Source organism: Mustela nigripes, chromosome 2 (genome assembly GCF_022355385.1).
Source record: "Mustela nigripes isolate SB6536 chromosome 2, MUSNIG.SB6536, whole genome shotgun sequence".
Taxonomy (NCBI): Eukaryota; Metazoa; Chordata; class Mammalia; order Carnivora; family Mustelidae; genus Mustela; species Mustela nigripes.
The window spans coordinates 71069613-71095908 of record NC_081558.1 but is presented as its reverse complement, the minus strand read 5'-3'; the positions used below and the strand labels follow the sequence as shown (position 1 = coordinate 71095908).

The following is a 26296-nucleotide window of genomic DNA, read 5'->3' as shown; positions in this document are numbered from 1 at the left end:
AGGCTGAGTCTGGGCTTGCTCATTAAAAGACACAGGTGAAGGATGGGGCCTAGAGATAAAGTGACCGATCAGGCTGCGACTGTTGCTTGGGGGTGCCTGCATGGAAGAGGCTGGGGGGCTGATGGTACGTGAATGAAAAACAGGGAAAGGAAATGCCAGTCATACAAGGAGGACCCGAAGAAAGAAGCTTAGTGTCTCAGGAACGGCACACTGGGAGAGAACTCATGAACTCAGTTGGGTCTCTGCTTCACTGCTTGGTTTGGAAGGCCCTTGGGCTTGAACTTAGGGCCCTGCCACCCCTAACACAAAGTCAAGGCTTCCATCCTGGAGCCCTTGACTTGCACAAGCCTATCTTCTGGCCCATAAAATAAAGAGTACTCACAGAAAAGAATTTTGTGAGGAGTAAATGGCGTGCAATCTTTGTAACACTATAGAGTTAGAGCTAACACCATAGAGTCCAAACACTGGCTTCCGGGTGCTGAGGCAAGGAGCTTTACTTGTATTGACTTATTAAATCCTCACATTTACCTTACAGAAGTTATAGAAGTTCAGTACTATTATCAGCCCCCTTTTATAGCCGACAACACTGAAGCACAGGGAGGTTAGGGAACTGGCCCAAGATTACAGAGCAAGTGAGTAGTAGATTCAGGAACTGAAACCCAGATTTTTAAAAAGATTTTATCTATTTATTTATTTATTTTGAGAGAGAGAGAGACCGAGCTTGGGGAGAAGGGCAGAAGGCAGAAGAAGAGGGACAAAATCTCAAGCAGACTCCATGCTGAGCGAGGAGCCCAGCACGTGGCTTGGCTGGATCTCACAACCCTGAAATTATGACCTGAGAACCAAGAGTCGGACACTTAACCAACTGAGCCACCCAGGCCCCTCTCCCAGAGTCCATGCTCTTCAACACTAAGTCATACTACCTCTCAAAGAAAGTCCCCCTCTGCCAAGCTTACTGTGTATTAATGTACTCACTTCTCCCAACAACCTTGTGAGACAAGCACTATTATTATTCTCATTTTATAAATGAGGAACTGAGGCTCAGAGAGGGGGACTAACTTGCCCAAGGACACTTGGCAAGTGTGCTACAGGGTCAGAAATGGAGTCCCTGCAGCAGCTTCAGGGCCAGAGCCCTGGACCACACGCTGAGAGCTCCACTGCTGGGAGCTCTGATCTCAGACTCAGGGAAGGCACAGCTGCCCTCTTCATGATCCGCTTCCTTGCATTTGGATTCATTGTGATGTATAAGACACAGTGGAAACAATAGTAACTGGGTCTCGACATTTACACGGGGCTCCTTACCTCTCCAGGGGCCTCCTTACCTCTCCAGACTCTTAAGCCTGCTCCTTGCAAGTCGTCCTGGGTCCCTTAGTAGAGGCAGCAGGTGTCACATCCCTGATTCCTCAGGAAGTCCAGAGCCACACCACAAGTCAGGCACAGCTGACCTCAGAGTCCTGACTTGCGGACCCCTGGACCATGGCACGATCTCCCTTTCTCTCTCTTTACTTTTTAAGCATGTGTTTGTCCTGATTACCGAAGTAACATATGTGCAATGTAAAATGCGGAAATATAAGAGAAAAAAATAGAAAAGAGGCTGACTGCTTCCAGGAATATTCTTCGGGAATATTTTGGTGTATCTTGTCTGTTTTCATATCCGGAGCTCTGTCCACTGCACTACACCGCCCTGGATTTGTGGAATCACAGAGCCTGGCTGGAAGAGAGTGCCTTTGTTCAGTCCCCTGCAGGGCGTAAGGGCTTGTGAAGTTTACTCCTGCTCCCTAGGAGATGCGAGGCCCGCCTGCTCCCCATGCTCCCTGGGACCCCACATTACTCAATGTTTCCTGGCTCTTATCAGGGACTGGGGATGTTTGTGACATTGATAAAATCACAAGGCAACCCCTCCTCCCAAAGCTTATTTCAGTTAATAAAAATGAAGTGGTTTTAGAGCCCAACTCTTGAAGGAGCTGCTGCTGGAGAGGAAGGTATGATTTTCATGTCTTTCCTGAACCACTTTTGTTTTTTTCTCCTTTGTCTCTTTCATTGTTGCCTGAAATCTTACCACTAGGGCTCTCTGCATTTCTATTTCAGCATGCTGCTTGGTTCAGAATGAAACAAGTCACCACCTCCACTACCCGCAGGGAGGGTGGGACACTTGGCATGGTGCGGCACGGAAGAATAAACAGAATAGATGAGCCCACTTCTTAATGACTGAGTTACCCTGGGCAAATTACTTAACCTCTCTGAGCCTTACCTAGCAAATGTCTCCTTCCTGGAGTGTTTAAAATAATCAAATGAGTGTCTGGCACCTAACTATTGGTTCCCTTCCAGGCCCCAAAATAACACTTGGCTCAGCCCAGGATGGATAAGAGGAAATCTTGAGACTGTCTGAGGCAGAACAACGGGGTCTAAGGAGAGAGTGCAGACATAGGCAAAAGAAGACCGCACCGCTGGGGAACCTCAGCCCTGGGAGGGAGAGCTTTAAAGACCATCCCTGTCTGTCTCCATGGGGAGCCTGAAGCCCAGGGAGGAAAGGGAATGCCTGAGGTACTCAGTTGTCTGATACCAACTCTCAGGGACTTCGAGAATCCACCAAAGCAGATTCTCAGAGCTGGAGTGAAGGCGAAAGGGGTCAGCGGACTGCCTCACTCCACAGCTGCTGAGGCAATTGCTCCAAGAGTTGCCCTAGAGAGAATGTTCCATCTGACCCATTCGCACTTCCCTCTCCCCACACCTGTGGCCACTCTCTAAGCCACTGGACCCAGTCTCCCTTTCTGTAGCCCCCCGGGTAGGGCCCAGCCCAATCCCACCATGGCTATAACCTACCAGAGCCAGACCCACTTGCCTGGGGGTGTCCAACTTCACCCAGGAGGAGAGCAGCAGCGCCTGGGTCCTGCTTCCTCAGAGAAGTGCAGAGAGAGTATGAATCCTCCCCCTCTGGGATCAGCCCTGCACACATCCTGCTTTTAAGGCAGGGACAGGGCATCCCTCTACGCCTGCCGCAGCCTATTTCCCTTCCTGGAAAGGAGTCAAGCCCAAAGGACCGCTCCTCATTAAGGAGCAACTCCCCCCACCCCAAGACAATCTAATGACTTTAGAAAATATTCCTCCCCAACCACACCTCTCTGGACCAGTTCCCGGGCTGCTGCACCAAGGAGATGAACAGCTCCAGGCCAGACCTTTAGGTCTTTGCTTGGCAGCCTTTCCCAACTCCATCCAGCTGCATTGATCTCAGACACCTCTCCGGCACCATCTGACTACCACCCTCCCCCACATCTCCCCTAGCCAAAATTCCCACCAAGCAGAGCCATGTCTGCCTCCCCAGAGAGTCAGGAATATTCTCATCTCCTGGACTTTCCAAACCATCTTCCCTCTTCCTCCACCCTTCTCCCTCTAGGACTCACATCACAGCATGTATCTCTGCCTGTTTATTTGTCTGCTCTCCTCCTGGGTCAGGAACTCCCAGGGCAAGGACCATACTTGACTAACCAGCCTGACACTAGGGCCAGGCAAGAGCAGAAACTCACTGAATATGTGTGCGTGTGTGACATTCTGCCTGCTATAGGCATGCCAGTATGAGGGTAACTCTCTGCCAGGACAGCACCTGTGGTCTGGGGGCAACATCTCAGCCACCTCCACCTCCCCCCCCCCCCCACGGCCAGGGTGATACACAACAGGAGCTTGGTCCTGCTGTCGCTACCTGAATTAAGCAGTAACAGAATAATGCCTGGTGGTCACAGGTACTGGCATTGGAGTCAGACTTGAATCTGGCGCTGTGGGTACCTATGTGTGATCTAGAGATGGTGGGTTCACCTCTTTGTGCCTTGGTATTCAGATCTGCACTGGAGGTGGGGACCCTGTCTTCTTCAGACTCTCATGATGAGAACTAAATGTCCCCAGAGAGATGGGCACGGACCCGGGGTCCACAGGCCACCTAGCATGGAGGTCAAACTGTGATGGGTTCTCACCCCAAAAGAGGGGAGCAAAGGACCTTCCAACTGAGTGGGTCTCCAAGTCTCTCCAGGCCAAATAAATGCTGGAAGGATAAAGAATAGGGAGATAGCCAACAGAAGCCACAGAGCCCTGGTTCCCCGCTGGCGATGGATAACCTTTAAAGATTGTCTTGTTTTCATTCTGTATTAAGTCTCTCAAGAGAAGTAGAAGAGCTAAGTTCTAGAATCTAGGCTCTTTCCTCTTCCCCCCACCACCTTATTGAAATTTTTTATTTTAAGATAATTTTTAGACTTGCAAAAATTGTGCACAGGATTTCTATACACCTGTCAGGCAGTTTCTCCTAATGTTAACCTCAGAACCACAGTATAATGATCTAAACCAAGAAATGAACATTGACACGATACCATTCTATAGACCTTATTCAAATGTCGCCAGCTCTCTCACTGATGTCCTTACTCTGGTCCAAGATCTGAAGCAGACTCCCACATTCCATTTGATCGTCGTGGCTCCTCAGTTGCTCCGTTTCGGGGGCAGTTCCTCCATCTTGTTTTGTCTTTTATGACCTTGATAGTTTTGAAGAGGAATGCAGAACACCGCTAACTTTTGGTATGATACTTCTTCAAGGTTAAATTATAGTTATGTATTTTAGGTAGGAACCCCACAGAAGCGACGTGTCCTTCTGTGGACATTGTACCAGAGGTATATGATTTCAATATGTCTCATTACTGGCAGTGTTAACTTTAATCACCCGGTAAGATGGTGTCTGCCAGGTTTTTCCACCATAAAATTACCACTTATTCCTTCGTAATTAATAAGCAGCTTGTGGGGAGGAACTTTTGCCCATAAACATAAATATTCATTCATCCATGGTGCTGACAATTATTACTGTATTGTTTGCCAAACAGTGATTTTTCTATTTCCATAATTCTTGTGTGTGTGCATGCATGCGTGCATGCATGTGTGTGTGTGTGCTGGTAAAGTTTATTTACATTGCATTTCAGCACATCAGTCACATTTAAGTCCTAGAGATTTGTATTTATTTACATATAGAATTCAGGACGTTCCTGGGAGATTTTTTTTTTTTTTCCCAAAAACAAAAACGGGCACCTGGATCCTGGATGGCTCAGCCAGTTACCTGTCTGCCTTTGCCTCAGGTCAATATCTCAGGGTCCTGGGATCAAGCCCTGCATCCAGGTCCCTGCTCAGCCGGGAGCCTGCTTCTTCCTCTCCCTTCTCCCCTCCCCCCATTAGTGCACTCTCTCTCTCTCTCTCTGTTTCAAAAAAAACAATAAAATCTTTAAAAACAAAAACAAAACAGGAGACAATTAATATGACAGTTGGGTAATTTAATGAACCTCATGCTTCAGTGGGGGCTCCTCTGGGATTTTAGAGTGAACTGCATCTGAGGGCTGCCACTGGCAACTCATGAGAGAGTCGGAGAGTTCCTCGCTTTTCACCATGAAGTCCTTCTTTAATTCCTCAATATTCTAATGAAATTTTGATCTTCCAGTGGGTCCTCGTCTTGCTTTTCTGACAGAAGTGTGCTTTCCTCAGGCATGACCAGAGTTGCAGCTGGGTGTCCCTAGAAGGGTTGCATGCTTTTCCATCTGGGGCACCATCACACTTCTAGCCAGAAAGGGAGGAACCGCCATGCTGTTGCTCGAACCAGTTGCCTGAGCGGTAACCCTGGCAGGGCTGGAAGGCTGGCTTCACCCTCTGCCAGTACCAGTAATAATTATCTTGTAAAACTATGCCGAAACCTGCAAGACTCAGCCATTTATCCAGGAACATTACAAAATGAAACCAGTTTGTATGCCTGCGTCAAAAATTCTAGCTCAGGGAGCTATAACCTCTTACCCAGCAAATTTCTCTCACAGTTTACATCTTTTTTTTTTTTTTTTTAACATTTACTAATTGGACTTTACCGTAAGAAAGGGTTGGCCCTTCTCTCAATTTATTTATGTATATTGTTATGGACTCAGGAGTATTAAATTTATTCCATTATTATCATCATCAATTTTGCTGTTCAATTGTCTCATCCTCTTTTGAAATACTTCAGTCCATCTGCTTCCTGTTGAGCTGGATTTCCAGCCACAGCCCCTCAGTCACCTACTCCCTGTGTGCAGGGCAGATTCCGAGCCCTTGCACCAAGGGCCAAGTTTCTGGGGAATTCACTGAGGCACTTTCCCAGCAAAGAAACGGACAGGTCCCAGCCACGGGAAGTCAGTCATGGTTCCAGGGTCAGGGACTTCCAGAAAGGGCTGACCCTGCCAGGTAGACTCTTCCATAATTCATCCTGCCCTCCATAGACCCACCCAGGCCTGTCCCAGTAGCAGCACCAGCTCAGACCTCACATGTCCTGCGTTTTTCATCCTTGACCCACTCTTCTCTGCCCAGCGCAGATATAGCCGCCAGCGAGAAGTCAGGCAGCAGACAGCTGGGCAGCACTTTACCATATTCCTTGGTGCAGAGGAAGCACCCTCCTCCTGGGGTTTAGTTCCCAGCTGTTCTCCACAGATCCCAAGAGCGCCAAAGCAAAGACAGCCTGGCACTACTGCAAGACAGACTTCCTAAGGACAAGAGGGACTTTCCCGTGTTGAAGTGGGCTGGGAGAAGGCTCTGCCTCATTTTCTTGCATTTTAAGATGTGCAAGGGTTATTTGCCCTGGGAAGGATGCAGACCCTAGCCTCTGAAGCCAGGCAGCCAAGATGCACAGGGCCCTCTCCTTCAGGAGACCACGTTGCTTCAACTTCAGAATACAGACCTTAAAATACTGTTCTCACACATTCCTAACACACAATTTTAACACATTGACCGCATCTAGTATTACAGCAAAAAGTGACATCACATTTTCAAAACACCTGCTTCTATTGTCAGCTGAGGACTTGAATCCGTGAAACTTTTGCCGGCAGCCTGACCCTTCCTGTCCTCTACCAGCAAACTCCAGGCCCATCTCCCCTCCAGAAGCTTCCCCAATCTCTCCAGCCCTCCCTGATGCCTTGCTTTGAGCTTCCTGTCTGTAGAGGAAATATTGTCCAGGGGAAAGTCTGTCTCCCTGCTAGCCTGCAAATTCCTCATAGTAAGGGTTTTTGTTCATCTGTACGCAGTGCCTGGTGCTACTCATGGAGCCCAGGCTAGGGAGCTGGGCAGTTGACTTGCTGACAGAGCTTGGCCAGCACTTGACAAGCTGGGGTTCTGATGGAAGAGCCACCATTTGGCCCTGCCTCCAGCTCTGCCTCACTCTCCGTCCCTTTCTCTCTATTTTCTGTCTTCCTTGGGCAAACTTCATCCCTTTCTGAGCCAAGCCCATTACAGAGTCAGTCTGGACTCTCTCTAGGTTCTCCAAGTTGGAATTTCTAAACTGCAAACTTGCCCTCCAATTTAGAAGTTCTTGTAACACCCATGTTTACTCACGTTGAATAGACGTCGCGCCAGAGTCTCACGCCAGTCCAACTTCTTCCTACCATGCTCCATTGACGGCAAAACAGGAAGGAAATTCTGCTCATCTCACCTCTTCCATTTCCTCTTTCTGTGCTACCCCCACCGGCTGATCCCTTCTAGCCACCCAGCCTGTCTCTCTTTTTGTACCTCTTCCCAGGGTGTTGTGTTCAGGGCTTTGGGAGGGGGGCTGCTTCCAGCAGAGGAAGGGATGGTGTGTGTGACCGTTCCACCATGTACCAGTCCTTTGCCTTGGTACATACCAAGGCAATCGGTGTATTTATTCATTTATTAAGATGTCTTCAACCACATATTACATTACATGTTAGAGTTCTCCAGATGTCTTCTCTGTGGGTAAGCAAAGCGAGGTTATCACACCCATTTTGTAAGACAAGGCTGCCAAGGCTCAGAGAGAGCAAGTCACTTTCCCGGAATCACATAGTTGATAGGAATCACCAGGGCTATCTGGCTCCAATACCAGTGCTCTCTTGCCCACAATATATATGAATGTTCTGTTTAATTCTTTTCTCCTTCCTACTCTGCAACCCTTCTAACTCAGTTCTAGTTAGCTATTCTAGGACAGAAGTTATTTCCCATTCATCTGAGGATCCCTCACATCATAGCCCAGCTGGTGATAACACAACAGACACTCAGTAAAAATTTATTGAAAGAATGTACATTTCTATGTAGAAATCCTTCCCAAGAATTACCTACTCAGTCCCAGAGATTTTTGTACACGGATTATAGTCCCTCAGTTTCTCTGGGGCTCACTTTCCCTGTCTGTTGGGCAGTTGTACAGTTGGATTCGATGGTGTCCATATTCCTTAAGCTGTGACGCTCTGTTGTTGGCTTTGGGACTCTGCCCAGGAGGGCTGGTGTCTGTGCTTCTCGGAACACATGATACCCAGCCAGCCTGAGGTCAGGGACAGCATATAGGAACAGCTGGGTACACTGCGAGGTAAAGAAGACAACATAGGGCTTGGAAATTGGTGCTTAGAGCTGAGCCTGGAAGGAAGTGGGTGGTTTGAGCTGTCGGCCTTCTGCAGTCAATTACATTCCTCTGATACTACTTTTGAAAATTTTTTATTTAAATTCAGTTTAATGAACATATACTGTATCAGTATTTTCAGGGACACAATTCAGTGATTCATCAGTTGCATACAATACTCAGTGCTCATTCCATCAAGTGCCCTCCTCAACGCCCATCACCTAATTATGCCACCCCCCACCCGCCTCCCCTCCAGCAACCCTCAGTTTGCTCCCTGTAGTCCCTGATGGTTTGCCTTCTTCTCTGTTTTTGTCTTACTTTATTTTTCCTTCACTTCCCCTACAATCATGTTTTGTTTCTTAAATTCCACATGTGAGTGAAAGCATATGGCATTTGTCTTTCTCTGACTGACTTGTTTCACTTAGCATAATACACTCTAGTTCCATCTACATTGTTGCAAATGGCAAGATTCATTCTTTTTAATGGCTGAGTAATATACCATTGTGTATACTTACCACATCTTCTTTATCTATTCATCTGTCAGTGGACATCTGGTTTCTTTCTATATTTTGGCTATTGTGGACATTGCTGCTATAAATATTCGGGTGCAGGTGTCCCTTCAAATCACGATATCTATAACTTTTGGATAAATACCTAGTAGTGCAATTACTGGGTCATAGAGTAACTCTATTTTTAACTTTTTGAGGAAACTCCATACTGTTTTCCAGAGTGGTTACACTGTTTGCATTCCCACCAACAGTGTAAGAGGGTTCTCCTTTCTCACCAACATCTGTTGTTTCCTGAGTTGTTCATTTTAACCATTCTGACTGGTATGAAGTGGTATCTCATTGTGGTTTTGATGTGTATTTTCCTGATGCTGAGCGATTTTGAGCATTTTCTCATGTATCTGTTGGCCATTTGTATGCCTTCTTTAGAGAAGTATCTGTTTATGTCTTCTGCTCACTTCCTGATTGGATTTTTTGTTTTCTGGGTGTTGAATTTGGTATGTTCTTTCTAGAATTTGGATACCAGCTCTTTATCTGATATATTTGCCAATATCTTGTCCCATTCTATAGGTTGCCTTTTTAGTTTTGTTGACTGTTTCCTTTGCTGTGCAAAAGCTTTTCATCTTGATCGAGTCCCAATAGTTCATTTTTGCTTTTGTTTCCCTTGCCTTTGAAGGCGTGTCTAGCAAGAAGCTGCTGTGGTCAACGTCAAAGAGGTTGTTGCCTGCATTGTCTTCTAGGATTTTGATGGATTCCTGTTTCACACTCAGGTGTTTCATCCATTTTGAGTTTATTTTGTGTATGGTATGAGAAAGTGGTCCAGTTTCAGTCTTCTTCATGCGGATGTCCAATTTTCCCAACACCATTTGTTGAAGAAATTGTCTTTTTTTTTTCAATTGGATATTCTTTCCTGCTTTGTCAAAGATTACTCGACCATGGAGCTGACAGTCCATTTCTGGGTTCTCTATTCTGTTCCATTGATCTGTGTGTCTGGGTTTTTGCCAGTACCATACTGTCTTGATTATTACAGCTTTGTAATAGAGCTTGAAGTCCGGAATTGTGATGCTTCCAGCTTTGGTTTTCTTTTTCAACATTCCTTTAACTATTTGGGGTCTTTTCTGGTTCCATACAAATTTTAAGATTGTTTGTTCCAGCTCTGTGAAAAATGTCAATGGTATTTTGATAGGGATTGCCTTTAGTGTGTAGACTACTTTGGGTAGCATAGACATTTTAACAATATTTGTTCTTCCAATGCATGAGCATGGAATGTTTTTCCATTTCTTTGTGTCTTCCTCAGTTTCTTTCATAAGTGTCCTGTAGTTTTCAGAGTACAGATCCTATGACTTCATTGGTTAGGTTTACTCCTGGGTATCTTATGGTTTTTGGTGCAATTGTAAATGGGATCAATTCCTTGAATTCTCTTTCCTCTGCCTCATTGTTAGGGTATAGAAATGCAACTGACTTCTCTGCATTGATTTTATATCTTGCCATTTTGCTGAATTCCTATATCAGTTCTAGCAATTTTTTGCTGGAGTCTTTTGGGTTGTCTACACGGAGTACTATGTTGTCTGCAAAGAGTGAAAATTTGACTTCCTCTCTGCTGATTTAGATCCTTTTATCTCTTTGTGTTGCCTGACTGCTGAGGCTAGGATTTCCAGTACTATGTTGAACAACAGTGGTGAGAGTGGACATCGTTTTTGTGTTCCTAACCTTAAGGGGAAAGCTCTGTGTTTCCCTGTTGAAGATGATATTTGCTATGGGTTTTTCATATGTTGCTTTTATAATATTGAGGTATATTCCCTCTATCCCTATACAGTGGAGAGTTTTTATCAAGAAAGGATGCCATAGGGGGTCCTGGGTGGCTCAGTCATTAAGCATCTGCGTTTGGCTCAGGTCATGATCCCAGGGTCCTGGGATCGAGCTTCTCATCTGGCTCTCTGCTCGGCATGAAGCCTGCTTCTCCCTCTCCCACTACCCCTACTATGTTTCTTCTCTGTGTGTGTCTTTCTCTGTCAAATAAATAAATAAAATCTTTAAAAAAAAAAAAAAAGGATGCTGTATTTTGTCAAATGTTTCTTTCTGCATCAATTGAGAGGATCATATTGAGAGAATAATTCTTGTCCTTTCTTTTATTAATGTTGTATATCACACTGATTGATTATAGATTTTGAACTACCCTTGCAGCCCAGGAATAAATCCTACTTGGTTGTGGTGAATAATCTTTTTAATGTACTGTTTCGATCCTATTAGCTAGTATCTTGGTGAGAATTTCTGCATCCATGTTCAACAGGAATATTGATCTGTAATTCTTTTTAGTGGGGTCTTTTGTCTGGTTTGGTAATGCTGATCTCATAGAATGAGTTTGGAAGTTTTCCTTCTATTTTTTTTTTTTTGAAACAGTTTCAGAAAGATAGGTATTAATTCTTCTTCTTTTTTATAATTTTTAATTTTTTATAAACGTATAATGTATTATTAGCCCCAGGGCTACAGGTATGTGAATCTCTAGATATTAATTCTTCTTTAAATGCTTGGTATAATTCTGCTAGAAAGCCATCCAGCCCTGGACTCATTTGTTGGGAGACTTTTTTAAAAGATTTTATTTATTTATTTATTTGAGAGAGAGAGAGAGTGAGAGAGAACATGAAAGGGGAGAAGGTCAGAGGGAGAAGCAGATTTCCCATGGAGCTGGGAGCCCGATGCAGGACTTGATCATGGGACCCCAGGATGATGACCCTAGCCAAAGGCAGTCGGCCAACCAACTGAGCCACCCAGGCGCCCTGTTGGTAGATTTTTCATTACTAATTCAATTTCTTTGCTGGTTATGGATCTGTTCAGGGTTTCTATTTCTTCCTGTTTCAGTTTTGGTAGTTTGTATGTTTCTAGGAATGCATCCGTTTCTTCCAGATTGCCTGATTTGTTGATATATAATGACTCCTAATATTCTCTTCTAATTCTTTGTATTTCTTCAGTGTTGGCTGTGATCTCTCCTCTCCCATTCATGGTTTTATTTATTTAGGTCCTTTCTCTCTTCTTTTTAATAATTCTGGCTAGGGGTTTATTGATCTTATTAATTCTTTCAAAGAACCAGCTCCAACTTTTGTTTATCTATTCTGTTTTGTTTTGTTTTGTTTTTTTAATTTCTGTATCATTGATTTCTGCTGCAATCTTTATTATTTCTCTTCTCCTGCTGGATTTAGGCTTTATTTGCTGTTCTTTTTCCAGCTCCTTTAGGTGTAAAGTTTGATTGTGTATTTGAGACTTTTCTTGTTTCTTGAGAAAGGCCTGTATTGCTATATACTTCCCTCTTAGGACCACCTTTGCTTCATCCCAAAGGTTCTGAACTATCATGTTTTCATTTTCATTTCTTCCATTTTTTAGTTGTTCTTTTTTTTTTTTTTTTTTTTTTTTTTGACAGAGAGAGATCACAAGTAGGCAGAGAGGCAGGCAGAGAGAGAGAGGAGGAAGCAGGCTCCCCGCTGAGCAGAGAGCCCGATGTGGGACTCGATCTCAGGACCCTGAGATCATGACCTGAGCCGAAGGCAGCGGCTTAACCCACTGAGCCACCCAGGCGCCTTTTTAATTGTTCTTTAATTTCCTAGTTGACCCATTCATTCTTTAATAGGATGTTCTTTAACCTGCATGTATTGTGGTCCTTCCAGATTTTTTTCTTGTAGTTGACTTCAAGTTCTAAAGCACTGTGGTCTGAAAATATGCATGAACTGATCTCAATCTTTTTGTACCATTTGAGACCTTATTTGTGACCCAATATGTGATCTGTTCTGGGAAATGTTACATGCATTTGAGAAGAATGTGTATTCTGCTGCTTCAGGATGAAATGCTCTGACTATACCTGTTAAGTTTCGTCTGGTCCAGTGTGTTATTCAATGTCCTTGTTTCTTTATTGATCTTCTGTTTATGTGATCTGTCCATCGGTGTGAATGGGGTGTTAAAGTCCCCTATTATTATTATATTATTATCAATGTTTTTCTTTATTTTTTAGAGATTTATTTAAGAGAAAAAGAGCCAGTGAGAGAGACACAGGAGGGGGAGGTGGGGAAGAGCAGAGGGTTGAGGGAGAAGCAGATTTCCCACTGAGCAGGGACACCCACGCAGGGCTCCACCCCGGGACCTGGGATCATGACCTGAGCAGAAGGCAGATGTTCAACTAACTGAGCCACCCAGGCAGCCCTCAGTATGTTTCTTTAATTTGGTTATTCATAGTTTTAAATATTTGGTTGTTCCCCAAGTTAGGGGCATAAATGTTTACAAGTGTTAGATTTTCTTGTTGGATATACCCTTTTATTATGACATAATATCCTTCATCTCTTATAGTCTTTGGTTTAAATTCTAGTTTGTCTGATATAAGGATGGCCACTCCAACTTTCTTTTTATTTCATTGGCATGATAAATGGTTCTCCACCCCCTCACTTTCAATCTGGAGGTGACTTTGGGTCTAAAATGAGTCTCCTGTAAACAACATATCAATGGGTCTTGTTTTGTTTTGTTTTTTACCCATTCTGATACCCTTTGCTTTTTGATTGGAGCATTTGGTCTGTTTACATTCAGAATAATTATTGAAAGATCTGAAATTAGTGCCATAGTATTACCTGTAAAGTTGCTGTTCCTGTAGATTGTCTTTGTTCCTTTCTGGTCTTTGTTTGGCCTCTCTCTTTGCTCAAATGATCCTCTTCAATATTTCTTTCAGGGCTGGTTTAGTGTTCACAAATTCCTTTACTTTTTTTTTTTCCCCTGGAAATTCTTTATCTCTCCTTCTATTCTGAATGACAGCATTGCTGAATAAAATATTCTTGGCTGCTGGGGCACCTGTGTGGCTCAGTGGGTTAAGCCTCTGCCTTTGGCTCAGGTCATGATCCCAGCGACCTGGGATCGAGCCCCGCATCAGGCTCTTTGATTGGCAGGGAGCCTGCTTCCTCCTCTCTCTCTCTGTCTGCCTCTCTGCCTGCTTGTGATCTCCATCTGATAAATAAATAAATAAAATATTTTAAAAATATATTCTTGGCTGCATATTTTTCCCATTTAGCACATTGAATACATCATGTCAGTCCTTTCTGGCCTGCCAGGTGTCTATGGACAGGTCTCCTGCCAGACTTATGATTCTGCACTTGTAGAAGGACCTCTTGTCCCAAGCTGCTTTCAGGATTTTCTCTTTCTTTTTGAAATTTTCAAGCTTCACTATAGTATGTTGAAGTGTCAACCTATTTTTATTGATTTTGAGGAGGGTTCTATATGCCTTCCAGACTTGAATGACTGTTTCCTTCCCCAAATAGGGAAGTTCTCAGCTATAATTTGTTCAAATAAATTTTCTGTCCCTCTCTCCCACTCTTCATCTTCTGGGACCCCTATTATCCAGATATTATTTCATTTTATGGAATTACTAGAGTTCTCAAAGTCTCTCTTTGTGATCCAGTAGCTGTCTTTCTCCTTTTCAGCTTCCTTATTTTCCATCATTTTGTCTTCAATATCACTGACTCTCTCTTCTGCCTCATATATCCTTGCTGTTAAAGCCTCCATTTGTAACTGCTGTAATAGCATTTTTTCATTTCAGCTGGATTAGATTTTAGTTCTTCTACTTCTCCAGTAAGGGATTCTCTAGTGTCTCCTATGTTTTTTTCCCCCAAGCTCAGCTAGTTTCTTTATAATCGTATTTTAAATTCTAGTTCAGACAGTTTACTTATATCTGTATTGATTAAAACCCTGGCAGTGGGTATTACCTCCTATTCTTTCTTCTGGGGTGAATTTCCCTGTCTAGTCATTATGTCCAGAAAAGAAAGGGGGAAAGAGAAACCCAGCAAAAACAACAGTAATAACAACAATAAAAATTTCAGGAAGTGTTTCTGGTGCATGCTGTGTACACTCCGTTGTGTTTTGGCTGCTCTTTTCCCACCTTCCTCTACAGAGTTCCTCCTTGTTTGTAGTGGGGAGTGTTTGGACCCTTAAGTAGATGTGCTTTGTTTGTTGAGATAAGCCTCACATCTGCCATGTTCTCTCCCTCCAACTGTGCAGATTGTTTCTTTATTCTTGGATCATCTTCCCACTTGTTCAAAAATAATTGAATGTTGATCTAGCTAAATTCAAAGGACAAGGCAAGTTCAGGGTCTTCCTAATACTCTGCCATCTTCCCAAGTTCTGATATTACTCTCTTTTGAACTGCTAGGAGCAAACCCATTTCATTCCTTTTCAAAACTCTTGGAAAGCTGACTATTAATCAATGGTTGAGCAATGAAAGAAAGTCTTGCTTGACTATTCCTTCATCTTTTCATGTCATGTGTCCATCCAGGAGGCTTTCCCCAAGTGTCTGTCCCAGGCACAGGCAGCAAGACTCCTCACTCCCGACCTTGATCCCCAGCCAGTTGGTTGACCACATCTCCCTCTGAATCCAGATGTTCTCCCCTCCTCACCAGATATGTTTTATAGTTTTGCTAAGTTGTTTATTATGGTATTTTTCAAACAGTCACCCCAAAATACCAAGATAGTATAATGAGCTCCCATGCGACCATCTTCCAGCTTCAATTATCAACCAGTGGCCAATCTTTTTCATGTACACACCCACCCACTTATCCCCTCCTGTATTATTTTGAAGCAAATATCAGACATTGTGTAATGTACTTCATGAATATTGGTATGTGCCTTTAAAAGATAAGGGCTTTGATCATTGTCAAAAGTTAACACTAATTCTTTAATATCATCAAGTATCCAGTCACTAATGTCATAATCTTTTCCCTTTACAGTGTGTTTGTTTGGACCAGGATCCATATAAGGTCCACACTATGAATGGCTGATGTGTATGCTGTCTTTTTGAACCTATAGGTTCCTTCCCACCTCCATCTTTTTGCTTTTCCTCAAAACTTTTTTTTATTGAAGAAACTGTATGTCGGGATTCCCATGGTCTGGATTGTGCTGATTGCTTCCTTGGTGGTGTTGAGCACATTTCCCTGCCCTCATGTTTTTCTGTAAATTGGGAGTTTGCGTTCTGACCAGATTTAGCTTTGACACTTCACAGCTGTTGCTGTTCATCCATTAAGGGGCATGTGCTGTCAGGCTATAGCTCTTCTTGTGAGTTGAGCAGCCACCAATGCTCAATGCCAAGGTCCATTCATTCTTTAGTGGTTGCACAACTGTGGCTGGTTTACCTTTGATGATTTATGGTCTCCTTCTGCGGACTCTGCTCCAATCCCCACGCTACCCCCGCTCCAAGATCTTTCTATAGCATCTTCCTCCTGAATGGGGTCTTAGCTACTAGCATTCCTTGGCACTTAACTACCAGATTCCTGTCCAGGTCACACAGGGCTGGGCATAAAAAGGAGATATTACAAATTCTACCCCAAATGTCTCCATTAGGGGGCTGCTCTTGGGAGATAGGAGATTTGGTGATCATCACTGTGTGTGCCCTGACTCCTCCAACCAAAATAAGATTCTCACGGATGAAGTCAAGTGTAGCTCAGTGCCAGCTGAGGTCACATGGTTTTTTGAAAAGGAATGAAATAGGCTTGCACCTAGCAGGAGGATGCCCCCGCTAAAACTCCCAGCAGCTTGTACTGTCACAGTCACTTCTAGCTCTGAGTCTTTGCAACCTTGAACTCTCCAGCCCACTCACAGCTCATCTCTCCCAGCTGTTCCCCTATCCCTGCACATCCAGGTATGGGACTCAGCCCTGGGACTCTGTCTCCTCAGAATCACTCACACCTCCTTTGTGAGCATGACAGGTATTCCTTAGATTTGGGCCCCTGGTTGGATTTCATGTTGACCTGTGTCTCTGTCCCTTGCTTTTTTCTGGACCCTTTTCAGTCACTGAGTATCCTTCCCACAGAGGCACTCCCCTCATTACAGTGAAGATCAGCTCAGGGGCTCACTACAGTGACAGAGCCCACCTGCCTCAGGTTTCACCTAGCAGCACAGATCATTGAAATACCTCTCCTGACCCCTGTCCACATCCCCCCCCCCAATCCCTATGGAGAAAAGGATAATATGGAAATACATTGTCCTCCTCCTCCTTAAAACTACATTTTTGTGCCAGTGGGCCCCTTGGGCAGTATAGCAAAGCCTTAGACTTTCTCTCAGAATAATATTTTTAAAAACAAAGCAAGATATGTTAAAAAGCGGGGCACCTGGGTGGCTCAGTGGGTTAAGCCGCTGCCTTGGGCTCAGGTCATGATCTCAGAGTCCTGGGATGGAGCCCCGCATCTGGCTCTCTGCTCAGCCAGGAGCCTGCTTCCTCCCCTCTCTCTGCCTGCCTCTCTGCCTGCATGTAATCGCTTGTCTGTCAACTAAATTAAAAAAAAATATATGTTAAAAAGCAATTATACCTCGGGATTGGAAACAATCCAAATGTCCTCAGTGGGAAAATGGTTAAATAAATTAGGTACATGCCTACCGTAGAACACCACTCAAGAACAAAAAGGAACAAACTATTATCTACAAGACAATTTGGGTTGACCTCAAGAGAATTGTACAGAATGAAAACAAGCCAGTCTCAAAAGCTTATCTACTTTGGAAAGTATGTAAACCTCAAAAAGGTATAGATTTCCTTACATGATACTTTTTAAATGACAAAATTATAGAGATGGAGAACAGATTAGTGGATGCCAGTGTTTAGGGAAGGGAGGGGGTGGCAAGTGTCTGACTATGAAAGAATAGCATGAGGGATCCTTGTGATGATAGAACTGTTGTCATGGTCACACAAATCTACACATAGATAAAACTGCATGGAACTAAATACATACACACACACACAAGTGCACATAAAACTGGTGAGATCAGAATCAAGGATGGGGACTGTAGCAACATCAGTTTGCTGGTTGTAATATTGTACTATAGTTTTGCAAGATAGTACATGGGGAGAAATTGGGTGAAAGGCACATGGGATCTGCCTGAACTATTTCTTAAAATTCATGTCTATATCAAGATAATCTTACCTTAAAATAAAAAGTTAAAACATTACTCTGAAATATAATTATTAAAACATGCCAAAAACACATTTATGATACAGGAATGTAGGCATTTCATTATTAACACATTTCAAAAGAACTAGCAGGGGATCTTACAACTCTGATGACAGTGGTGAATGTGAACAGTGTTTTGTTTTTTTGTTTTTTTTTTTTAAGATTTTATTTATTTATTTGTCAGAGAAAGAGAGCAGAAGCAGGCAGAGTGTCAGGGAAAGGCAGAGAGAGAAGCAGGCTCCCCACTGAGCAAGGATCCCGATACGGGACTCAATCCCAGGACCCTGGGATCATGACCTGAACCGAAGGCAGAGGTTTAACCCACTGAGCCACCCAGGAGCCCCATGAACAGTGTTTTAAGATGAAGTCCTCCTAATACTACTATGCTTATATTCATGGTTGAAGGAGATGTCAATTTTGTTAGAGGTTAATGAAAATAAAAATGTAAATTTTCTTCTATCCAAATTTAGGGTTCCCTGAATTAGATCATGGGCCCTCAAGTTAAGAACCCCTGCCTTGTTTAAAATGGCAACTTTCTGGGGCACCTCGGTGGCTCAGTCAGTCAAGTGTCTGCCACTGACTTAGGCTGTGATCTCAGGGTCCTGGGACTGAGCCCTGCTCAGTGGGGAGTCTGTTTCTTCCTCTGCCTGTGACCTTCCCCCTGCTTGCTCTTTCTCTCTCTCTCCCTCTCAAATAAATAAACTAAATCTTTTTTTTAAAGATTTATTTATTTATTTATTTGACAGACAGAGATCACAAGTAGGCAGAGAGGCAGGCAGAGAGAGAGGAGGAAGCAGGCTCCCTGCCAAGCAGAGAGCCCAATGCGGGGCTCGATCCCAGGACCCTGGGATCATGACCTGAGCCCAAGGCAGAGGCTTTAACACACTGAGCCACCCAGGCGCCCCTAAATAAACTAAATCTTAAAAAAAAATAATGGCAACTTACCATCTTCGGTTATGCAGTGATAATGAGCATAAAGGGAAATGAGTAGTAAAGGGAGCAGATATGGAAGAGGCAGTGATCATACTGCATTGGTCATGGGAGTGGGGCATTTCTGAAATGTTAGCTGATATTTCCCCATATTGATTTTCCCTCCACTCAAACAGCCAGACCTCAAAAAATGTCTTCCAAGTTTTCCTTGTCCTTGGAGTACAGGAGTTTGAGGACATTAAGCCTCCCTTTCTATCCTATATCCATCTAAAACATTATTTCCCAGGCTGGGGAGATGAGAGGTCTGAGGGAAGCAAGTCAGTCAGATATTAGGCTTGGCCTTCCAGCCAGAGTCTGACAGTGCCAGTGGATCATACTGAGTGTGGGCGGATGGGGCTGGTGAGCAACAAGAAGGCAGGAAATGACATCTAAGGGAAGGTCCACATGGACAGAAGCCACCAAAGATCAGGTGGCACATGCTTGCTTGAACCTTGGCACTGACCGAATCACAGAACTGATACAATTCTGAGAAATGAGTGACCTGCACAGTGGCCGAGATTTATTTTTCAATTTCTTGTGGATTAGGGTCTCAAAACAAATAATAAGTTGTTCTAGAAAAATATGACCATGTTTACTTGTATACTTGAGTATGCGGCCAAGAGCTAGCTGCACTTTGAGAGTCCAGGGGCATAGCTTCTGCAGCAGGCTCTGGTGGAGGTCCTCCCAAACTCTGGCCTCCTCTGCTCAGTATACGCTACCCACTTCCTCCTGGCAAGACGTTTGGCCCCCACCCAGCCTGTGTGGCTCCCCATCCCCACAACCTCTTCAACAAATGACTGGGGTGATTTGATACAGAACTACTCCACCTCCCTTGCGCCTGAGTTGGACTAACTCTGAGGTGTGTGTTCTGTACTACCCCAAGCTTCTTAGTGGGATGAAGCTCCAGCTACCCACAGGGTTAATGGGAGTAACACACTCTTCCCTCCCTCGCCTCACTTCCCCACTCTCCTGCCTGTGTCTCTGGCATAAACCACTACTTATACCACAAGACATTGTCAATGGTCGACCTTCTTTGGCTTATAAAAATGGCAATTTCATGTAGACCAAACTAAAATTTACATTGCAATCTTTGTTTCAGGAGCAGCTAATACAGTTATCAACATACTCTAGCTAAGGATTACTTCCTTGAATTGCTGCCCAGCTATCCTTAGGGAGCTTCAATATGAGAAACCAAATCTAGGTGCTGAACCACTAGAGATCTATGGAGGACTCCCTGGCACTTCTCATTCCATGGGACAGTGGGTCTTGGAAGAGGTGGGGCAGAACAACAGCAAAGGCTGTTTGAGGATGAATACGTGCTCCACCCAGATATTACACATTATTGGAGTGGGAAGGTGGCCACAAAATGAGGAAACTATGGGAGATAAGGAAATGCTATAAATAACTAGAAATGTGATGGAATGTTTGGAAGCAGAAGACCTGGGTGTGAGCTGAAAATCTGGAAAGAGGAACATGTGGCTGAGATCAGGAAGGTGACATTGAAAACTCTAGGGACCTATTTGGCCTGATCCCAGTCCTCCCTCCTGGAGAACTCAACCCCTCCCAAGTGGAGGACTCTGGACCTATAGATAGGCTCAAGAACACTATGGCTAAAACAGAACCCTGAGAATAAATAGCACTTTCACATCTCAGTTAGCCACCCAGCAAAATTCATCTGTCTCTAAGGCTCTGAGGGTAGGGGACCACTCTGCTAGACAGCAGGGCAAGAGCAGAACTTGGTCTAGAATCCAGGTCTGTTTCCACTGATCAGACCCACTGGAGGAAATACATTTTACCTGACAGACCATTGAATAAGCTTTATAAAATAATAATTACCATAACTACCCACAATGTGCTTTGATATTTTCTACTCTGTTCTTTCCTATTTTCTAAATGCTGGACATGATCCATTAGCTGATTTCATGACATGTTTCTGGGTGGCAACCTACAATATGAAATATTGCCCTGAAGTGTATCCAGAAATAAAAGGGTGTGGACAGTACTTCTGAGTTTTCCTAAATACTGTGTATTTACCATCAACCCCTGTGTCCCATTCAGGGCTGCAGGGATTGCTCGGCTGAGCCAGGACAGCCTGTCAAATTGAAAGTGATTCCTATTTCCCAATCCAGTGATTCAAACCAGGCATTTTCACATTTTTTGCTACCATGTTCTCATTTTTTGCAATATCCCTGTACCACCTGGACTATGTACTATTGTATGAATACTCTCTATAAATCAACTCACCACTTTTTTGAAACTTAAATATTCACACTAGCCCTATCTTATGGAGTACTATTGGTATGGTCAAAGCTTTGATCTATTCCCTGGCAAAATAAAACAAAAGCACAATTATGAAAATAAAACATGTTTTCTGTGTTTCACCTTAAATCACCCAGCTAGTGACCCTCCCTCACCTGCTCATTTCACAAGAAAACAATCCTAGCCTATGTATAGCTCAAGCTGTCCCTAAGCCCAGAAAGGATTCATCCCTTCCCTCCGTCCACCTATCCAATATCAGTACCATTATCATGGTTAACAGCATTTAAACTCCTTAATCTTCACACCAGCCCTGTAAAGTATTAGGCTCATCCCATTTTATAGATGAGGAAACTGAGGTATGGAGACATCAGGCTTGCCGGTAGCTAGGAAGTAATGGAGCCAGGTTTTGAAATCGGGCCATCTGACAACAGAGCCTGTGCACCTGACTACTGCATTATACCACCCTCTGCCAGCCATACTGTTGCCCCTTCCAGAACCTCCTGGACTGCCCTACACTTAGGATTGCTCTTCCTCTGTCCCCAAAGCATTCAATTCCTGCTTGTTTAATACATTTGGAGGTTAATCATAAACTCCTTGGGGATACTGTCTCTACCAGGCTGGGGCTTCTTAAAAGAAAGCCTGCACCCAACAACATGCTTGAGGTTTGCAGGCCTTCAGTAAGTGTCTGTTGGGCCCTGTGATCTTTGCTTTCTTGTTTAACAAACACCCGGCACTCTTTGCAAGTTATCCACTCACAGGCTGGTTTCTAGCGAAACCCTGGGAATAGTCGGCAGGGGGGGGCGGGGGGGGGGGGGGGGGGGGGGGAGGATGAGTCAGGACAACAGAATTAAGAGGTCTTAACCTGCTGTCCCCAGATCCCCAGTGGACTCAGCCTAGCATGCAGGCGGTCCACGTACTTAGATAAGAACAAGATTAGATCCTTATTTTTATCGACTTTTGATGGAAATTCAGCATTTCCTTCAAACGGAATGTGATTCATGACTTGTCACCAGTAAAGTCATTGATAGCTTTATTTCACATCACCAGTGGTGTAGCAGACATCCCAAAATATTTACACATCACGTTCTGGAAATTCTGGTGTTGCAGACCCCCTTGTATTTAAGACCTCAATAAAGAAACACATGATAGTCATACCATGCCACAATTGACAAAATATCATGGTATCTGTATTTTAACACGATCAGCAGTTCTTGGCAATTTCAGTAGGATTCCTAATCTTATGTATTTTTTCCCTCCCCCACATCCTTATGTATTTTATTTTATGCTTTTTTAAAAACATTATTCTGAGTTGGGCCCAAAGGTTTCACCAGATTTCCAGAGGGAGCCAGGGGACAAAGGAGGTTAAGTCACTACATAGAGAATCATGATTTAGGGCTGGATCTGGAGCCAGACAGACCCAGGTTCAAACCTTAATTCTACCATTTACAAGCCAAATTACCTGGTCCTCATCTCCCTCACTTCTAGAATGGGGATCTCTACCTGTCTTATTGGATTAACATCTCATACCTGAGTAAAGCTGATGTCCAGTCCCAGCCCAGACTGCGTGGTGGGGCAGACAAAGCCTGGGGGTAGGAGAGCCCTCAGATGGGATAGGGTCCACCTTTCCCTGGGCTTCCTACCTCTCTTATCAGGGAAGTCATTTGTCCCCCCTCAAACTGGCTGAGCCCATATTTCTGTAGCAGGACAGAAAATCTGACTACAGACTCTTCTGACATACTCTATGCCATTTCTGAGCCCAGACTCTTCACCCAACTTCCCAAATTGGCTGACACAAGGAGGCACCCAGGAGAGCATCCTCTCTCCTCTTCTAAGCATTGACATGCATATTCACATTTGTCCACTGGTGGGGCTGCTTCACATTCTTAACCCTTCAGCCTACAGGCAGAGCGAGAACTCAACACTCAGCTGAGTTCCCCCACCTTGCCCTGCCATTTTTTTTTTCTCTTCCAAATTGAGCCCGACATTCAGAAAAAACACCCCCTTTGTGCTCCTTTCCAGCAACCTACTACTCTAAGAATGGTGGTGACTATCCTGACTTTTAACATAGGCTAACTGCCTGCTCTTACACTTTATTTAAATGTAGTCATAAAGAATATATTCTTAGAAATTGAAGATGCGGGGCGCTTGGGTGGCTCAGTGGGTTAAAGCCTCTGCCTTCGGCTCAGGTCTTGATCCCAGGTTCCTGGGATCCAGCCCCGCATTGGGCTTTCTGCTCAGCAGGGAGCCTGCTTCCTCCTCTCTCTCTGCCTGCCTCTCTGCCTACTGGTGATCTTTGTCTGTCAAATAAATAAATTAAATCTTTTTTTAAAAAAAAGAAAGAAATTGAAGATGACACAAAAGGAAAGATATTCCCTGCTCATGATTGGAAGACCGAATATTGTTAAAAAGTCCATACTGTTATGCTGAAAATAAATATTTTTTTTAAAAGTCCATATTGTGCAAAGCAATCAACAGATTCAATGTAATCCTTATCAGAATACCAATAGCATTTTTCACAGAACTAGAACAAATAACCTAAAATTTGTATAGAACCACAAAGACCCCAAATAACTTAAGAAATCTTGAAACAGCAGAACAAAGCTGGAGGTATCACAATACTACAAAGCTGTAATAATCAAACATTATGATACTGGCACAAAAGCATACACATAGCTCAATAGAACAGAAGAGAGAGCCCAGAAATAAACCCATGATTACATGGCCAATTAAAGTATGACAAAGGAGGCAAGAATATACAATGGGGGAAAGACTATCTCTTCAATAAATGGTGCTGGGAAAACTGGACAGCTCCATGCAAGAGAATGAAACCGAACCACTTTCTAACACTATTCACAAAAATAAACTCAAAATAGGCTAAAGACCTACAGGTGAGACCTAAAACCATAAAAATCCTAGAAAAGAGCACAAGTAGTAGTTTCGCTGACATTGGCTGTAGCAACATTTTTCTACATATGTCTTCTGAGGCAAGGGGAGCAATAGCAATTATAAACTGTTGGGACTACCTCAAAATAAAAAGCTTTTGCACAGCAAAGAAAACTATCAGCAACAACAAAAAAGGCAAGCTACTGAATAGATATTTTTCCAAAGAAGACATACAAATGGCCAACAGACACATGAAAAGATGCTTAACATCATTCATCATCAGGGGAATGCAAGTCAAAACCTGATGAGATATCACCTCACACCGGACAGAATGGCTAAAATTAAAAAGACAAGAAATAACAAGTGTTGCAAGGATGTGGAGAAAAGGGAACCCTCATGCACTGTTGGTGAGAATGTAAATTGGTGCAGCCACTATGGAAAACTATATAGAGGTTCCTCAAAAAATTAAAATAGAGGGGCTCCTGGGTGGCTCAGTTGGTTAAGCATCTGCCTTCAGTTCAGGTCATGCTCTTGGGATCCTGGGATGGAGCCCCACACTGGACTCCCTGCACAGCAGGGAGACTGCTTCTCCCTCTCCCTTTCCCTCTGTGCCACCACCTGCACTGCTTGTGATCTCTCTCTCAAATAAATAAAATCTTCTTGGGGTGCCTGGGTGGCTCAGTGGGTTAAAGCCTCTGCCTTCGGCTCAGGTCATGATCCCAGGGTCCTGGGATCGAGCCCTGCATCAGGTTCTCCGCTCAGCAGGGAGCCTGCTTCCTCCTCTCTCTCTGCCTGCCTCTCTGCCTACATGTGATCTCTGTCTTTCAAATGAATAAATAAAATCTTTAAAAAAAATTTTTTTTAAATCTTCTTTTAAAAAATTAAAATAGAAGTATCATATGATCCAGCAATTCCACAACTGGGTATTTCCTCAAAGAAAATGAATACACTAGGGGCACCTGGGTGGCTCAGTGGGTTAAGCCTCTGCCTTTGGCTCAGGTCATGATCTCAGGGTCCTGGGATCGAGTCCTGCATAGAGCTCTCTGCTCAGCGGGGAGCCTGCTTCCCCCTCTCCCTCTGCCTGCCTCTCTGCCTACTTGTGATGCCTCTCTCTCTCTCTGTCAAATAAATAAATAAATAAAATCTTTTTAAAAAAGAAAATGAATACACTAATTTGAAATGCTCTATGTACCCCTTTATTATTATAGCATTATTTACAATAGCCTTAATATGGAAAGACTCTAACTGTCCACTGATTGACAAATGGATAAAGAAGATGTGGTATGTGTGTATGGGTGTGTATGTGTGTATACATACATGTATATACACGTATTTGTATATACATGTATACACAGATACAAAAGAATATTATGTACTCATAAAGAAGGATGAGATCTTGCCATCTGTGGCAACATGGATGGACCTAGAGAACATTATGCTAAATGAAATAAGTCATACTGAGAAAGATAAATATCATATACTTTCACTCATATATGGAATCTAGAAAATGAAACAAATGAATAAACAGCCAAAAAGCAGAATCAGGCCTATAAATATGAAGAACTGATGGTTACCACAGAATAGGAGAGTGGAGAATGTGCGAAATGGGTAAAGAGGAGGGGGAGATACCGTCTTCCAATTATGGAATGAATAAGTCAGAGAAATAAGGGGTGAAGCATAGGGAATATGGTCAATGATACTGTGATAGTGTTATATAGTGACAAAAAGTTGTTATATTTGTGGTGAGAGATGTAGAGAGAAGTTGAACTCTCAATACATGCTAGACACCTGAAAATAATTTAACATTGTGTCAATTACACTCAGATTAAAAAATTATAATTATAATAACACAACAATATGTTCTTTTGTGTTGGTTTCCTTTGTTAAACATTGTAAGATCACATGAAGTAGTTCATTTATTCTCATTGCCCTATAAGTTCCATTGGGTGATTATGCAATAATTTATTTATCTGTTTATCTGGTGACTGGGCATTTGAATTGTTTCTACTTTGGGATTTGTTTTGTGGTTGCTCCATGAAGGGTGGTATCGTCCCATCCAGAATTGGTTCAGAGCTGGAGACCAATGACACAATACACTCACCCAGAGGGTCTGAGAGATTCATTATTCACATAGTGAGGCTTTCGGGGGAGAGCACAGCTGCTCTCAAGCCAGACTGGCTTGAGTAGAAGGGGAAAATGGCTCTGGTTTTTACAGTGGTTTGGGGTGTAGGAGGTCCAGGATGAAGACTCCCTCTTCCACAGGCTGGAGTTGGTGTGGCTGTGATTCCCACCCACACCTGGGAAACCTGGGTTTTCTCAGCAGCATGTTCAGATGTGGGACA

The 26296-nt window shown here is 43.6% G+C and overlaps 1 pseudogene; it reads right to left on the bottom strand.

Moving 5' to 3' along the window:
• Positions 1–5297: 5297 nt before the first annotated feature.
• Positions 5298–5742, bottom strand: LOC132010474 (putative uncharacterized protein C6orf52; annotated as a pseudogene).
• Positions 5743–26296: the final 20554 nt, after the last annotated feature.